Here is a 9936-nt window from a genome sequence, read left to right as displayed (position 1 = left end):
TGTTAGTTTAAATTATGTAGCCTTTTGATAATTGATGGTATGTAATTTGCATTCAGTTTTTCATTTAGGCACATTACTAATATGTTAAGAGGAAGGAAACACAGAAATTTAAAACTGAAAGTCAGTCTGAGGGGTGCCGGGGTGGCTCAGTCAGTTAAGTGGCCTGACTTCCGCTCAGGTGATGATCTCGTGGTTCATGAGATCGAGCCCCGTGTCAGGCTCTGTGCAAACAGCTCAGAGCCTGGAGCCTGCTTCGGATTCTGTTGTCTCCTTCTCTCTCTGCCCCCTCCCACACACACTCCCTCCTCTCTCTCTCTCTCTCTCTCAAAAATAATAAATAATATTAAGAAATACTTAAAGTCAGCCTGAAACCAATCTGTTATAATCATTTCACCTCCTTCATTTTTGCAACTTACAGCACAATTATGGCCTCACATTTCCCAGCTACACAATAGTCAGTGAATAGGATCAGGATGGAATTCAGGGCTTCTTGTTCAAAGTCAGCACTTTTTCCACAACACTTCTCTTACGTATCATTACATTTTTTAAAATAAATCATAGGGGCGCCTGGGTGGCGCAGTCGGTTAAGCGTCCGACTTCAGCCAGGTCACGATCTCGCGGTCCGTGAGTTCGAGCCCCGCGTCGGGCTCTGGGCTGATGGCTCAGAGCCTGGAGCCTGTTTCTGATTCTGTGTCTCCCTCTCTCTCTGCCCCTCCCCCGTTCATGCTCTGTCTCTCTCTGTCCCAAAAATAAATAAACATTGAAAAAAAAAATTTAAAATAAATCATAGACCCTAACACCTTTCTAAGAATGTGGGTTCAGAGTGATAATAGAAATTAAAATTCAACCCCTACCTCCAGCCCACCCAGGTAGCATACTGGAAAATTTTTCTCTAGAGAAATTCAGTTGTTCCAATACAAAGTCAAATATCTAGAGACACTATGAATTGTTTTCTACAGAATTTTTGACTGAGGACCATTTATTTCTTTTATTTTTTGTTTGTTTTATTTGTTTATTTTTTGACATTGAAAGACAGTTGAGAACCTCAGGGTGAAACCTGTTCCATTTGGACATTTCTTATTCCTTATTTCTGCTGGGCTAAGTCTTTCAACTGTTCCACATGTTGGTCTGCTAACTTTCCACCATCCCTATGCCTGTTCAGTTCAAGAAGTCATCATTCCTCATCCACAATATCCTGATAGCCTCCCTACCTGAGCTTCTAGCCTCTGAGATGGTCCATCTCTAGGGACTTTGCATACTGTAGCTACTGATTCCTTCAAAACTTGAATTTGCCTTTGCAATTATGATGTATTGATTCTAAAACACCCAAAAGACTTAATTCTAAGTCCAATATCATTTGTCTCTGCTTGATTGCTTTCTTTTGCTTCATTTCCTTTCCTTATTTGAAAAATGTAATGCATGTTTATTGCAGAAAATATAGAAAGAAGACTATCAAAAGGAAGAATATAAAATTTTATACTCTCACCATTCAGACCAAGATCATTTTAAACACTTATGCATGCATTTTTCTGGTAAAGCCAAGTTTTGACTTTGCCTTTCTATCTACACTAATTCAGTCATAGAGACATTGTTTACTGGGAAGGCATTTTCATCTCATCATTCATTTGCTTTTTGTTCTGAAAATAGCATGGACATGTCAAGTATGGAATCAAAGTGGTCAGAAATGTATTTTAAAAACTATCACAGTTATAATACCTGTCCATCTTAAATCAAAGCTCAGTACTGAAATAGTGCGATAATTGCTCAAAAATTTATAAATTAGCTAAGAAATAAAATCCAAATCATAAATCTTTTACTCAGTTCAAAAGCCATATAACTACATAAGACTACCAACCTAAATAAAATAAGAGCAGCTAGCACTGCAGGCAGTTCAAATTTGATACAAATGAGCAAATTTCATACCATTTAGAAGTTACACTAACAGCAAAAATTAACTTTGTAGAAACAATCAATAGGGGACTAAAACTTAGTTTGAAAATCATTTGGTAAAATTTTTATTGTCTAAAATTGGTACAAGAATTGATTATTACTGACAAAACTTACATCTGAAAACATGGCTTTTCTGTGGCTTGCTTCCTTATCAGATGATTGTCCTATCAATTTAATTTTTTAGAATATATGACACAAAGAACTGAAAAGAAACAAACCACAAAAGAAATTATAGTTAGCAAGATTCAAAATAAATAAAATTCAGTAAATTAGGTAAATCTTCACTGTAAAATGTATCAGAAAATTATAACTGTTCAAGTCCTCCAAACAGACCTGAGCTTAAGCCTGTCTCTGCCATTTATTAATAGCAGGAATCTTTTGTAAGTAAATGAATAGCTCAAAGCACAATTTTTCACTGAAGGAAATAATCTTCCCATATCTGTTGTGTTGTTGTGTGGACGGGAGGATCATTCATAAAAACAACTTAGCACCGTTCTTGGTGCATGGTGCATATGCAATGAATAAAGAGTTATTATTATGGTCATTATCTTTAGTAAGATTAAGATTAATTCCTAATTCATACAGTGTCCTCCCTTTGTGGTGGCTTTCTCCTAGAGACTTAAGAAGAAAGCAGTTGAAGGGTTGGGATTAATATTAAACTTAAAGTAAAGTCACACTTTACCAAAGACGCATAAAACTGCCATGTAACTATTGAATTATTTATATAATAGTACAATAGTATTTGTAATATATTTCATATTTTTTCAAAATGTGTAAGTACTAACCTGCATTTAAGGCAGTACATTAAAATGTCCTTCTAAAAGACAATGGTAAAAAATGAAATAAAATACAACCTTCAATATTAGCATGGTCTCTATACCACTTTAAGACAGTTGATGAAATTCTTTTTGCATGTTGGTACTATAACCTGTACTCATGAAGAAGAATGACATACTACCAACATTGGCAGGATATCCATCCTATATTTGAAGTGCTAAATGTATTTCTGTTCATTTGTTTGTTTGCTTTTACACACCCTTCTTGGTATAAATCTAATTACATTTAACCATGCCTGCATTTATGCAGATTCACACTAAAGGGTCACCTTAATAAAAAAAAAAAATCACTCATATTTTTAATCCTGGATTATGAACAGTGAAAAATAACACTTTAAAGATTTCCAAATGCACAATATGTAACAATTCAGGAATTATTACCACATAATCTAAAATAAACTAGTTTAGTATCAAGTGAAAAAAGAGGGATGGCAGAATACAGTGTTAAATCAGTATGGCAAGAAAAATATTATCTTCTGTGGTAACTGCACTTCCCATGCAAAGACATAATGTTAAAATATATTCTATCAGCAATTTATGTTTAAACACATATATTATTTATACATATGTAATGAAGTAGAAATTGCTGTGTTAACTTCCAATTTGCTTATCTTGGATTGCTCAAAGAAAAATATCATCAGTCTTCAGCATTATCTTCTAATACCTGAAATTGTGGTACCTGTAAAAGATATCAATGATATGTACCTATCTCATCAAATACACCTTTCATATAAAGGTGTAGATACAATCATTGCTACTGATCAATGCTTATCTCTAACTTGGTGCAAGATCAAAGAACTGGGAAAATAAAATAACAAGAAGTGGAACACTTTTTTTTTCACCCGCTGTCTTTATAAATAACTAGTAGACATGGTACATTTAGGCCTAATATATTTAGTATTGCAATATTTTTATCTTAATTTAATTTTCAGGAATGACAACATGATATTGGTGAAAATGTTTATACAATTGCATCTCAACCTCTTCATTTTGCAGGTTTGTTGATTCTAAGAGTTTCAGTATAAAATCACTTAATGTAAAAGTATACTTTGCCACATTAAGTAATTTGTACATCACTTAATATATACATTAAGTATATATATAAACACACACACAAGAATTTTTTGCAGCATAGTTTATAATCACAAAATATTATAAAACTCTGAATGTCCCCAATATTGCAACTGAGTAAATAAATTATGATACAAACTATAATTAAAGAATACGTAGTCATTAAAAGAATAAAACATATCTATATGACATTGATGTGAGACAATCTCAAAGATATATTTTAAAGTGATATTAAACTAAGTTGTGTAAAAAATAAGTGGATTTGAATACCACTTAAATTAATAAGTAAATGTACACACACACACACACTTATATTGTAGATTAATTGATGGCAAAAAAATCTCTAGAAATCAGAATTATTGGCAGTAGGGGTGGGAAACTTAGTTTTACTTTATATGCTTCTGTATATTTTTATCTATATGAAAAGTACATATTCTTTTTAGGAAAAGAATATCTGGCTAAAATATTAAGTCTTTTGAGGAACTATACTACCTGAACAAGTTACTGGTTCAATCATGTTTGTAACTAAATCCTAAGCTGAACATCCCAAATAACTTCTACCAAAGACAAAGAAGATATATAACATATATAACACTATATTGTGTAATTGAAAGTTGCTAAGAGAGGAGAACTAAAAGTTTTCACTAAAAAGTGAAAAATATAATATGTGAGATAATGGACTGTTGATTAACTCAGTAGGGGGAAACCCCTCACAATGTGTGTGGTGTGTGTGTGTGTGTGGTGGGTGATAGCATCACATTGTGTTCTACAATCCTACAATTTTATTTGTCAGTTATACCTCAATAAAGAAAAATACATTTTAAAAAATATTTAAAGGAAGATCTATAACATTACATATAGAAAGAGAAGCATCCCTATAATCTTGATAAAGAAGCTAGTGATTGAGATGAAGTTAGGAAATTAGCAATGCTAGTTATACAATAGTGAAATATTGTTGATGTTTTAGTGATAACTTTGATTATTCATATTGAAAGGCTACCATATGCAATACCTTCATTATATATGAGGCAGCAAGGATGCAGCCAAAAAGCTCCAATATGCTGACATGACCCGATTTACTGAAGGTCACTCAACCAATCTGTGTTAAAATCAGAAATGAACTACAGCTCGTAATGGAGCCCTCATTTCAGTAGCCAGCACTGTCTGATAGAAGTGGGTGGCATTCATCATGGTGACACATTACCTGTAGCTGAGCCAATGAAGTGGGACAACCATAATAAAAGAAAATTAGTGAAAAAAATAGAGAAAGAAAGTCTATTCAAGTTAAAGATTATTCCCCTACTACAGTAATTTCAGATTTCCCGGTATACTTATTTCATCACATTGACCTATTACAATAAATAGGAACAAGATGGAAATGCAGAATTTGGGATTAAAAAAAAGCATCTGGAGTGACATATGAGTTTAGACTCATCACTTCCCATTTAATTCTCTGACTGAATTTGTGGTCAACGCTAACCAAATGCAAACATATTTTATAGAGCCACTTTCTCAGCTCCCTATTGTTTGCTCTCCTTAGTTATTATGACTAAAATGCATTTCAGAAGCAGAAATGTATAAAATGTATTCAAATGTGACTTATTGTCCTCTAAATATGCCTCATCCCTTCACCTATGACATTATTTATCTGCAAAAATCAAATTCAAGTTTATTAAATAGATGTATGTTTCACAGTTCACAATATTTAAATAAGTTAGGACAGTAATTGCATTTCTCAATAGTCTCCTGAGATGAAATAAAATACTATTTTTTTCTGACCTTCAACTGTAGGAAAATGACTTCATTATTACTTTTCTATGTTTGCAATAGACTGTCTCTATAATAATTTATTTTGATGTTACATAATCTGAAATATTTTTACAAATAAATGAAAAACATTTTCTTTTGATAGATACCTTTCTATAATCTCTCACTTGGGACTAAATATAAATACACACACACACACACACACACACACACACACACTCCCCAGAATGAAAAAGTTAAATTAAAATAAATATTTGAAGATAAAGAAAAAATTCTTCTTAATTTTCTCTTTTTACAGGTTAATTCTCTTCAACATTTGGTAGCTCATTCTACAGATATATTACCTTATCAAATCATCTGGAATGCAATATCCATTATCCAAAGCAAAGAATTGTTTTTTCCCTCGTGCTGACCTATCCTTTCATTTATTATTACAAGGGAGATCACAATTATTTTTAGGTACTTTTTACTACTGGGTAGTATTGAATTAAAATTGCAACATCTGGGGCACTTGGGTGCTCAGTTGGTTAAGCGTTCGACTTCAGCTTAGGTCATGATCTCACAGCTCATGAGTTAGAGCCCTGCATTGGGCTCTGTGCTACAGCTCAGAGCCGGGAGCCTGCTTTGGATTCTGTGTTCTCCCTCTCTTTCTCTGCCCCTCCCCCACTCATGCTCTGTCTCTGTCTCTGTCTCTCTCTCAAAAATACATAAACGTTAAAAAAAAATCGCTACATCTTTCTACATTTATTTCAATTGGTAACTAACTTATTCTTATGAATTTCCTTTTGGGAAGCAAGCATACATGTTCTATTGTCACTTAATATTTTTCTTCTTCAAATGGACATTTTTTAACCTCTCAAGGACTTCTTTGTATCTGATACTGTAATTGAATCTTTTTTTGGTTCTTTATAATATCTGTCACCTCCAAAATTAGGCAAGCTATCAGTGTTCTTATCAAGTCAATAAAAATTTTGAATGTGGTAGAGTCAAAGAAAATGTGCATAACGTTCCAACTTGACATTGACATATATCATCACTTTTAGGTTGTGATTCCACCCCTCGTCCATTATTAACCATGATATATTTTGTGCCTGGTCCAATAACATTTCTTAAAACTCTGTCAAATGCTCTACTGAAATGCAGAAGCACTCTAACTTTCAGTCTGTAAAACCTCGATTTTGGGAGGGTACAACAAATAGGATATTCACTTAGATTACAATAAAAGCTTAACATGCCAGGCTATCCCAATAAAATTATCACTAATTCTAAACATATTATAAAAATGATACTATATATCATTATCCTCTTTAGACCTCTTCACTCTTACTTTTCTGCATCATTACTTGTGTCCTTATTTCTATCCTCATTCCTTCCCACACAGAATTTGGATCTCATGGCTTAGTTAAATTTTAAAAAAATAGCAATTCCAGTAGTAATAGTTGCTAGCTTTTAATTTTCTAAGTAAAGAGAATACAAATGAACTAATTCATTTGTTGTTTTCATTTAGGAATAATTTTTATCATTAAAATAAGAGCATAATCTCAAAATTAAAAAAAATAATAATTACACATATCTTTCTGAAAATTGACCACATTTCACGGGCTGAGAAAATATTTCTATACACCATCTTTTTTTTTATTAAATTTTTTTTTCTTCACGTTTTTATTTATTTTTGGGACAGAGAGAGACAGAGCATGAACGGGGGGAGGGGCAGAGAGGAGAGGGAGACACAGAATCGGAAAACAGGCTCCAGCTCCGAGCCATCAGCCCAGAGCTGACGCGGGGGCTCGAACTCACGGACCGCGAGATAGTGACCTGGCTGAAGTCGGACGCTTAACCGACCTGCGCCACCCGGCGCCCCTATACACCATCTTTAAAGACCACTGATTAGGACGTCTGGTGGCTCAGGTTGGTTGAGCGTCTGACTTCAGCTCAGGTCATGATCTCTCTGTTCTGAGTTCGGCCCCACATTGAGCTCACTGCTGTCATTGCTGAGCCTGCTTTCGGATCCTCTCTCTGCCCTCCTCTGCTTGCACTCTCTCAAAAGAATAAACATCTAAAAAAATAATAATAAAAACCATTGGTGTAGAGTTTGTTCTCAGTAGACCAAAAAAGAAACTTCCATTACTCAATAAACATACAGAAAAAGGTATTATTGTCAGAAACTGTGATAAGTGCCTCAGGGATGGAACAGTTTGTAAGATATGTTTAATTGAGGAGAAACAACAGGCCAGCAACAGGTAATCAGCTACAATACAGACTGGTGGTAAGTGTTATGACAGGGTCAGCTTAGGGTGCAAAGAAACATGGAGTGAGGGCTACCATATTGATCTAAAATGAGCTAAAGAAGGCTTCCCAGAAAAAGTGAGGGTTAAGTTAAAAGGTAAGTAATTGACAATGATAATAACTATGATTATGATGATATTAAAGAGCAGTAAGGAAAAAGACACAGAGAGAAGGTTGTTCAGATATCAGAAACAAGTAATGAGGCCAGGGCATTGAGAACAAAATTGAAATTTCAAAGTAACTAAAAGTAGTTTAGCATAAAGCACAGGAAGACAAGGATAAGATTGAGGAGATGTGATACCAGAGACATTTAGATTAGTGAAGATAACAGTGTCTACTTTCTATTGAGTTTCTACTTGGTGCTTACTGCACTGTATTTAAATTAATTTTGTTCTTACATTTATTATATTTGACCAGCACCTGTAAAGCACTTATATTTAACCAGATTTTCTTCTAAGCGAGAGAAAGGAGACTAATTTAACCCTCAAAATATCTATTTATGTGTATTATTTTCTCCATAATATTAATGGGAAAACCAAAGTATAGATATGCTACATAACTTGTTAAGTGATACAACTGATAAGTAGCAGAACTTGGCTTCAAATCCAGTCTAGCTCCAGAATCTATGCTCTCAAATACTACATTATGCGTAAGAAATGCATAGTATCTCCATTTTGAAGTTGAGGAACTCATTTAAAAGATTGGTCCAAGATTTCTGGGACCGAGAATTTATGTGTATTCTACTTCAACTTCATTTCTGCAACAATAGAGCATAGCTCTGAACATTCTGGAGCCAGACTGCCAGTGTTCATATCTTTACTATTTATTAAACACTGCTTATTAACTGTATTATTTAGAAACTTTTCTTGCTTTCCTATGCATCAGTTTTCTTCATCTGTAAAAATTCAATTGTAAAATATATCCACACAAGGTTGTAGGTAGAATTAAGAACTATTATTTCTAAAATACTTTAGAAGTGAGCATAATTGACAATGCCCTATAAGATACTTATTACTAAAAGTTTTACTGGCCTCCTGGTACGTAAAAGCAGGCTCTAAAAACATTTGTCATGATCATGGAGCACCCTGGGTGACTCAGATCGGTTAGTGTCTGACTTTGGCTCATGTCATGATCTCATAGTTTGTGAATTTGAGCCTGCTATGGGCTCTGTGCTATCAGCTCAGAGCCTGGAGCCCGCTTCGGATTCTGTGTCTCTTTCTCTTCTGCCCCCTCCCCCGTTTTGTGCTCTGTCTCTCTCTGTCTCTCAAAAATAAATAAATGTAGAAAAAAAAACCTTTTAAAAACTTTGTCATGATCAATAGAATTTTACAGATGTGTGTTCAAAGAAAATATTTTGTTTTTTTATAAAAACACACCTAACCTGATTAAATGAGCAAACTGATCATGTAACTTTCTAGGGCACAATTGGCCCATTAATAGTTTTAACATTAAATTCATCATTCATTTTAAATGTTTTGTTTTTCTTGTTATTGAAAGTTTAGATTTACGACTTTCAGGCATCAGTTTTAGCTAATGGGAAAATTAAAGATATTCTTTGGTTCTGTTGCTGAGCCTTTTCAAGAATCAGCTTTCCTGGGGCACCTGGGTGGCGCAGTCAGTTAAGTGTCCGACTTCAGCCAGGTCACGATCTCGCAGTCCGTGAGTTCGAGCCCCGCGTCAGGCTCTGGGCTGATGGCTCAGAGCCTGGAGCCTGTTTCCGATTCTGTGTCTCCCTCTCTCTCTGCCCCCCCCCCGTTCATGCTCTGTCTCTCTCTGCCCCAAAAATAAATAAAAACGTTGAAAAAAAAAAAAAAAAAAAAAAAAAAGAATCAGCTTTCCTTTCAAGAAGAAGCCAGTAAGACCAATCAGGATGGTATGATCTGTCAGCTGAATGTACCATTTGTTGATTTCAACAGTAAGATGCCTACAATTGACATTTTAGTCTTCCTTTTAAGGGTCTTTAAAAAGTTAAATACAACAGAAAAATTGGCTGAAGTTTAGTGGGAAATAAAGAGATGAATTACTT

This window comes from Lynx canadensis, chromosome A1, assembly GCF_007474595.2.
Source record: "Lynx canadensis isolate LIC74 chromosome A1, mLynCan4.pri.v2, whole genome shotgun sequence".
Taxonomy (NCBI): Eukaryota; Metazoa; Chordata; class Mammalia; order Carnivora; family Felidae; genus Lynx; species Lynx canadensis.
This window is presented reverse-complemented; position numbering follows the sequence as displayed.